Here is an 8,162-nt window from a genome sequence, read left to right on the forward strand (position 1 = left end):
GCCCACGTCCCCACTGCCTCAGCCAGCAGGCTGCCTCTGCTGGCCTCCTCAAGTCCTAGTCATTCACCTCCACAGGTCCCTGAAGCTGCGGGCTCCTTAGCTGTGACACTCTGTCCCCTCAGCTAGCCTGCAAGTGAATCACATGTCCAGGAGGGTGGGCTGAGATGGGCGAAGCCGATACTTGTAAGATCTGCTCAGGAGGTCCTTTGCTTGGTTCCAGCCATGCAAAATCATCCAGAGGCCTGGGCACATAAAGCTTTGAGTCCAACACGGGCTGACTGTCCCTTCTTGATGTCCAGCTGGCAACAAAGGCAGGAGAAGAACCACAGTTCCGTGATGTTTACGGAGAAATCTCACTGGCACACAGTGTTTATTTTTTTTCCCCAGACAAAAGGAAGCCGTTATCTTGTGCTCTATGAGGTCAAAAATGGGTTGAATTCGAACTCGAGCCTTAGTTTGTAGGGGAAACAGGAGTCTTTAGAGACACATCCAGGCCGTGTTCCAGGCCTGTTTTGGGGTCCTCCGTCTCTGAGATGGGCTAAGTCCCAAAGTCTGTCTTCCCCTCCCTTGGCCTCATGAAGCCAGATGAAGCCTCTTAAAAGCGGTGCTTCGCAAACTTGCCTGTGTGTACCAACCACCCAGGTCTGGGGTGGGGCCTGAGAAGCTGCATTTCCAACAAGCTCCGGGTGATGCCACTGAGGCCGTCTGTGGCCCGCACACCTTGGACACAGTTCCCTCTACGCCAGGCCTCTGTTCCCCATCAGTTTCAGAACCGGCTCCATGGTCCAGAGCCCCTTACCTGTCTCAAGTGAGCCGAATGATGTCTGCTCGTTATGCAAGCGTTCAGGGACCATCAGCTAGGCTGAGCCTTGAAGGATGAACTTAATCAACTGTCAAGGCGGACGAGCCCACGCCAGGCGGAGAGGTGGGAGGCAGGCTTGAGGCTGGAACATCGGAAAAACCAGACATGGTCCAGGGTACAAAGAATGTATTTTGACCACCTTTAGGACTAATCATGAATAATAAGATAATAATTGTGAAATAGTAACAATGAATAACATGATAGGGAACATCGTGTGTGTGTGTGTGTGTGTGTGTGTGTGTGTGTGGCTTCTCTTCCCAAGTAGATAATACATTCTTGTAGGATGAGACCATGCATTAGCATTTATTCATCCACTCCAGAGTGATTTATTGAGCACTCGTTCTGTGTCAGACAGGGCACTCATCGCTGGGAATATGCCCTTATCAGTAACAAATGATGCGCATCCTAGGAAAGCCAAATACGAAAACAATTCCCATGAACCTAATTCATGTTCCAATAGACGACATCTCCAACTGAGAAGCACAGAAGAAGGCTGTTTGCCCCAAGCAGTGTTTGTTTGCCTTTCCGACGTGATGAAATCCCTGTTTCTTTCTTCAATTAAAATGAACTTACTTTCCTTTCATTTTTTTTTATTAGAAGACTGCCAAAGAGATAAAATAGCCTTATTACTTCTTTCTTGCCATCCAGCTTTTCATTAACAGATATCTCGGTGAGTCTCTTAGGTTTCAATAAAGAGGCAGGCTGTGCAGAACAGAGTTCACCAGATATTATCTAAGTTGCACATTTGCTTTTGCTTTTTCTCTTTTGAACGCTGGAAGACAGGGGATAGAAAATTGGTTTTAAAATGAGATTCTTAATTTACCAGTTTCTTTTTGCCCACCTCCTCTGTGAATCTTTTTTTTTGAAACATACATTGAAGAATCAAAGAATGAAAGGATCTCAGCCATCACAGCTCATTAACAATGTGAAATCGGAATTTTAACAACTTAACAAGTGCTCAATGTTATAGAGCCTTGGGTTCTGGCTGGTGAAATATCCATCATCAGCTTGGATCCCAGTAGGGGACCTTTCAAAGGGCCAAGTCCATACTTTCGACCTCAAGGACTTGCTTAGAGGGAAATAACATCCTCAAGCAGCCCTCAAGAGGTGGGGGCACCCAGCTTCAATCCAGGTCAAAGCCCTTCATAGGACATTGGGCTAGAAGCGTGAGATCTGACTCAGAAGTCCATAGACTGCTTTAGGATGCTAAAGGAAAGACCCGCCCCACGGCCAGGGGCCTGGTCAGGAACTGAATTAAGGAAGAGCTGATAGGGACAAGGCAGACTTCCTTGGTGACGTGCCTTAACAGGCCAAGAACTAGGTGGATGTGCTGAGCTGGCTTATAGATACAAGGTGGAGATGGAAGAGAAGTGATCCTTTCTTCCCAAAGAACTAGACGATGGCTCTTTACAACCTAATTGCCACATCTAGGACAGGAAGGGGACCAAGGGACACAACACAGAAGGGAGGGCCCCAGAACATGTGACTCCAAGCAAAAACTCCAAGCCACAACGCTTCAGAAAGACAGAGGTCAGGAGATAGAGGTCAGGAGTTCCCTGGTGGCTCAGCAGGTATCACTGCTGTAGCTCTGATTACTTCAGTGACACGGGTTCAATCCCTGGCCCGAGAACTTCTGAATGACACAGGCACAGCCAAAAAAAAAAAAAAAAAAAAAAAAGTCAGATTTCCCAGCAGAAATGAGCCTGACTAGTATCCACGAGGATGTAGGGTCAATCCCTGGCCTTGCTCAGTGGGTTAAGGATCCGGTGTTGCCGTGAGCTGTAGTGTAGGTCGCAGTCTCGGCTCAGATCCCGCCTTGCTGTGGCTGTGGTGTAGGCCAGTGGCTGTAATTCCAACTTGGTCCCTGACCTGGAACTTTTTAGGTGCAGTCCTAACAAGCAAAATCAAAAAAAAGGAGAGAGGTCATACCTAGACATGTTCCAGAACATGGTGAAACAAAACAAATCTTTTTTGCAACATAAGTGCTAAACCAACTGGACCCAAAGTGATTTTTTTTTTTTTACAATGACTCATGTTGAGATGAAGAATATTTTTTTAAACACCATTAAGAATAAAGTTTTATTTTCTTAAATCTTTTAATTAAAGTATAATTGATTTAGAATGTTGTGCCAGTTTCTGCTGTACAGCAGAGTGACTCCGTCATACATATGCATTCTTTTTTTATATTCTTTTATATCACGGTCTAATCACAGGAGGTTGGGTATAGTTCCCTGTGCTATACAGCAGGACCTCATTGCTTATCCATTCTATTTATTTATTTATTTAGTCTTTTTTTTTTTTTTTTGTCCTTTTAGGGCTGCACCTGTGGCACATGGAGGTTCCCAGGCTAGGGGTCTAATTGGAGCTGTAGCCGCCAGCCTACACCACAGCCACAGCAACGCGGGATCCGAGCCGCGTCTGCCACCTACACCCCAGCGCAAGGCAATGCCGGATCCTGAACCCACTGAGCGAGGCCAGGGATCAAACCTGCAACCTCATAGTTCCTAGTCAGATTCGTTAACCACTGTGCCACGATGGGAACTCCACTTATCCATTCTAAATGTAATAGTTTGCATCTACTAACTTCAAACTCCATCCTACTCCCTCCCCCTCCTCCTTGGCAACCCCAAGTCTGTTCCCTATGAAACTAAGAACATTTCTACAAATCACAGTAAGTTTTCCTAAACAAAGGCTGATGTATCAGGTGACATGACAAGGACTCAATGGGACACACAGAGGAAAGGCAAACTGCAAAATATTCAGCTTAGAAAAAAGAAAAGCTCAGAACATTTCCCCAGAGCACTGTGTTAAGGGTTTTTACCAGTTCTTTGGGGAAGAAGAAATTAGAAATTAATATTAGAGCTCCACTGTATACTAATTATTGGTTGTGGAATAATGTTCTTTTCAACTAATTATTCTTATTTATATGATTCTTGTTTCATGGTGTGAAGTCACAGATGCAGAATCAGTCCTTGGGTTACTTTATGTAGTCTTGAGTTAAGCTCTCCATGGCCTCTCTCTCTTTTTTTTTTTTTTTAAAGGCCACACCCGCAGCATATGGAAGTTCCCAGGCTAGGCGTCTTGGCATCAAATTAGAGCTGCAGCTGCCAGCCTACGCCACAGCCACAGCAATGCGGGATCCGAGCCGTGTCTGCGACCTACCCCAGAGCTCATGGCCACGCCGGATCCCAGACCCACGGAGCGGGGCCAGGGATCGAACCCGAATCCTCATGGATACTAATCAGATTCATTTTCACTGCGCCACAAGAGGAACTCCTCCGTGTTTTCTTTATAAGTAGACATTTGTGTCATGTAGATGCCAGATGGCAGTTGCAGTTGTGTCTGGCGACCATGGTTATAAGATGCGGAGCTCTGTGTATAGACAGCTACCACGGCCAGACATATTCCTGGTGGGAAGGCTTACACATTGCAAACCGATGCTGATCGCTGAGGCTCGAGCTGACTTGAACTCTTCTAAGTAATAGAAATTGACTTTCTACCAGGTGATGGAAATGAAGGTGTTGAAGGAAAAAAATTACTCTTCACTGTAGATGGTGTGACTCTTAGGGCTTTAAATTATGAACAACGGTAAAAATAAGTGAAGTAGGACTTGAGCAATAGACTGCAAAAACCTGAAATGTATTACAAACAATAGAAATCCTGAGCATACCTCTGAAATATAAGACATAGTGATATCGAATATGATAGAACTACATTACACATGCATATGTTAACACATGCCATATTAATTACATAATTTTAACATGCAAAATATATAATAATATATTCAGTATGTACAACATATGATATAATTACAGGTTTTGGCAGCTCCCACTGAGACGCATTTGCCTGAGGTGGTAAAGCCAGGATTGTGACCAGCAGCCGAGTATGGCAAGGGGCCTCTTCAGATGATTTATAGCATCACAGTTTTTTAAGTCAGGTATCCATGTCTCTAAGGGAAGAGAAATATTCCACAAGAGAGCACAAACTAGAGACCCTGTGGGAATTACCATTTCTCAGGGACAGTAGCGGTATCATAATGACATTGAGGTCATTTTCTTCAGGGGTAGAGAGCAGCCTTATGCCTAAAGCCCGGAGCTGAGAGTACTGTCTCTAATCCCACAGGATCGAGGATTCTGTGCTCGCGGATGAAGCCAAATCCAAGAGCCCAGGTCTAGAGTACTCACCAAACAGACTCTGAAAGAGTCTGATAAACTGAGGTTCATGAACATTTCCAGGAATGTAATTGAGCAAACATCCATTTGAATGAAGCAGCTGCCTAGTGGTTGGGGGCACTCTGATGACAGGAGCTAGGGGCAAGGCTTTGACAGAGCGGAGAGGGAAGCAAAGCAAGGGAATTATTTGATTGGCTAGAACTTAACCTGGGGAAACTTAGCTGGCTGTTTGTGATTGGTTGTTCTTAAATTTCTATTTCTCAGACACAAGTGCACGGACTGGGCGAGGTTTCGGTTTGCTCACGTAGGCTAGCGAGGCCTCAGAGTGTTTAATGACTTTAAGGGTGATTGGTGAACAGGAGATTTATTAGTGAGGGCTCACAGGATCCAGAAGGGAAAGGAAGGAAATGGGAAGTTGAAGAAGTTGACCTGTAATTCAGTCCTAATGGGAAGCGCAACCAACTGTGCAGGGAGTTCTGAGACCGGAATGGCCCTGCAGACTTATTCCTCCTTGCAACAGGGTCCAAGGCCTTTGGACCCTTGCCTCAACCCCTCATTGGCTGTGGGCTACCTCAGGACAGTGACCTGACTTTCTAAAGCTGAGGCAATCTGGAGTTCCCACTGGGGCTCAGTGGGTTAAGAACCTGACTGGTATCCATGAGGATGTGGGTTCCATCCCTGGCCTCCCTCAGTGGGTTAAGAATCTGGCGTGGTCCCAAGCTTTGGTGTAGGTTGCAGATCAGGCTCCGATCTGGCATAGCTGTGGCTGTGTCTTAGGCCTCAGCTGCAGCTCTGATTTCCATACGCTGCAGGTGTGGCCCTAAAAACAAACAAACAAACAAACAAACAAACAGCTGAGGCAAGCCCTGAAGGGGGCTGACAGATTTTACTGGAATCTGTTAAATTTATAAAATTAACTTGGAAAAAACCAATATATTTTATGGTATTGCCTTTTTATCCAAGAACATGAAATATTTTCCCACTTGATCAAAGATACTCCTGTGTATTTCCAAACTGTTTTATAATTTTTCCTCATATATGTTTTGGATGTACTTTGTTAATTTTATGCTTTGTGTGTGTTTTTTTTTCCTATTGTGAATGAGGCCTTTTGTTTCATTACATCTTTGAATATAATACTGTTTTTTTAATGGAGGACTTTCATGTTTGTATATTTAATAACCTGTTATTTTATTAAAATCTCTTGTCACTTGCAGAATTTTCTATTGATTTGAGTTTTACACAAAGGATGTGCAAATAGAGAGAGTTACCTCAGAATAGCTAGGAAAATCCTTAAAAAGAAGAAAATAAAGGGAAGCAGAGAGCTGAACTTACTAGGTACTATTTTAAAAAAAGAAAAGAGGAGTTCCCGTTGTGGCGCAGTGGTTAATGAATCCGACTAGGAACCATGAGGTTGCGGGTTCGGTCCCTGCCCTTGCTCAGTGGGTTAACGATCCGGCGTCGCCGTGAGCTGTGGTGTAGGTTGCAGACGCGGCTCGGATCCCGCGTTGCTGTGGCTCTGGCGTAGGCCGGTGGCTATGGCTCCGATTCAACCCCTAGCCTGGGAACCTCCATATGCCGCAGGGGCGGCCCAAGAAATAGCAAAAAAAAGACAAAAGAAAGAAAGAAGAAAGAAAGAAAGAAAGAAAGAAAGAAAGAAAGAAAGAAAGAAAGAAAGAAAGAAAGAGAGAGAGAGAGAAAGAAAGAAAGAAAAGAAAAGAAACAACACTCCCAAAATGGAGTCACTTGTGTTAGCCAACATCACCAAATCAAGACTTAATACCTAACCTAACTGCAATTTCTTTTTTTTAATAATGATTTTTATTTTTTCCATTATAGTGGATTTACAGTGTTCTAACTGCAATTTCTACCTTCTCCAGGAATGTAACCTCAACTGAATGTCCTGATTTCCTGGTCAGCACCAGTGAGGAAGTCTGCCTAATAGACCCTGCCTTCACCCAAAAGAAGGTGTCCTTGCCCGAAATAATTCATTTTTTTTTTTGTTGTTGTTTATGATTCACTTGCCTCACCCCCTGCCTCCTTCTATTTTGTAGAGTTCCTCAGAGCTCCTTTCAGCTCGCTGGGATGGAACCCCGCCTGATTCATGAATCATTGAATAAAGCCAATTAGATCTTTAAATTTACTCATTGAATTAAGTTTTTTAATAGTTATAACAGCTTTTGTGACTAAAACAGAGCAGCATTAATTCAGGAGTAGACAGCCTTAAGAAGGCATTAATTCATGAGCAGACAGCCCAAGGGCATATGTTCATTCAATTACCCGTGGAAATTTACCATGTGATAAAAGGCGAATCTCAAGTCAGGAAAAGATGGAGGTTGGTTTCTGTCTGTAACCATGTTTTACACAATCTCAAACTTACAGAAAAATGGCAAGTACCGTATAAAGAAAATTTTATTCCTTGAAGCATTTGAAAATAAGTTGTTACCATGATGTCGCATGACCCCCATCCCCAAATAGTTTAGTGTGTATCTGCCAGGAACAAAGTCCCTCTCCTGCAAAACCGCAATACAGCCTTTAACATGAGAAGAGTAATACTGTCAATAATTACGATCTAATCCTCAGACCCCATTCAAGCTTTGCCAGTTGTCCCAGTGATGTCCTTTCTGGCAAAAAGATTCAGTCCTGAATCATATGCAGCATTTCGTTGTGCTGGCTCTTCAGACTCTTTGGATCTGGAACCGTTTTCAAGCTTGCCTTGACTTCCATGATCTTGACACTTTAGAAGACCCTCGTCAAGGAAGGTCGCAGAAGGTCCCTCAGTTGGGGTTTGTCTGATGTTTCCTTGTGATTAGATTCATTTTATGCATCGTTGGCAGAAATACCACAGAAGTCTATCTCTGTTCTCGTAATTGCATCCTATCCGGGACAATTTTAACTGGTCCTGTTAAAATCGCTAGTAACACTAGCGATGGGAAGGTTGCTATCTTGGTGAAAGTGGTACCTTCCAGGCATCTTCTACAAAGTTATTTCTTTTCTTTTGTGCTTAATAACTGTTTTGTGGAGAGGTACTCTGACTGTGTAAATATCTCATTCCTCATCAAACCTTCAATGTATTCACTTATTATTTATAGCAAGATGAACTCCTGGATCTTTATTTTATTCAGTGG

This window comes from Sus scrofa, chromosome X (assembly GCF_054392235.1).
Source record: "Sus scrofa isolate SSC_HxYL_T2T_F1_AM1 chromosome X, Sscrofa_HxYL_maternal_Yorkshire_Landrace_v2.0, whole genome shotgun sequence".
Classification (NCBI taxonomy): domain Eukaryota; kingdom Metazoa; phylum Chordata; class Mammalia; order Artiodactyla; family Suidae; genus Sus; species Sus scrofa.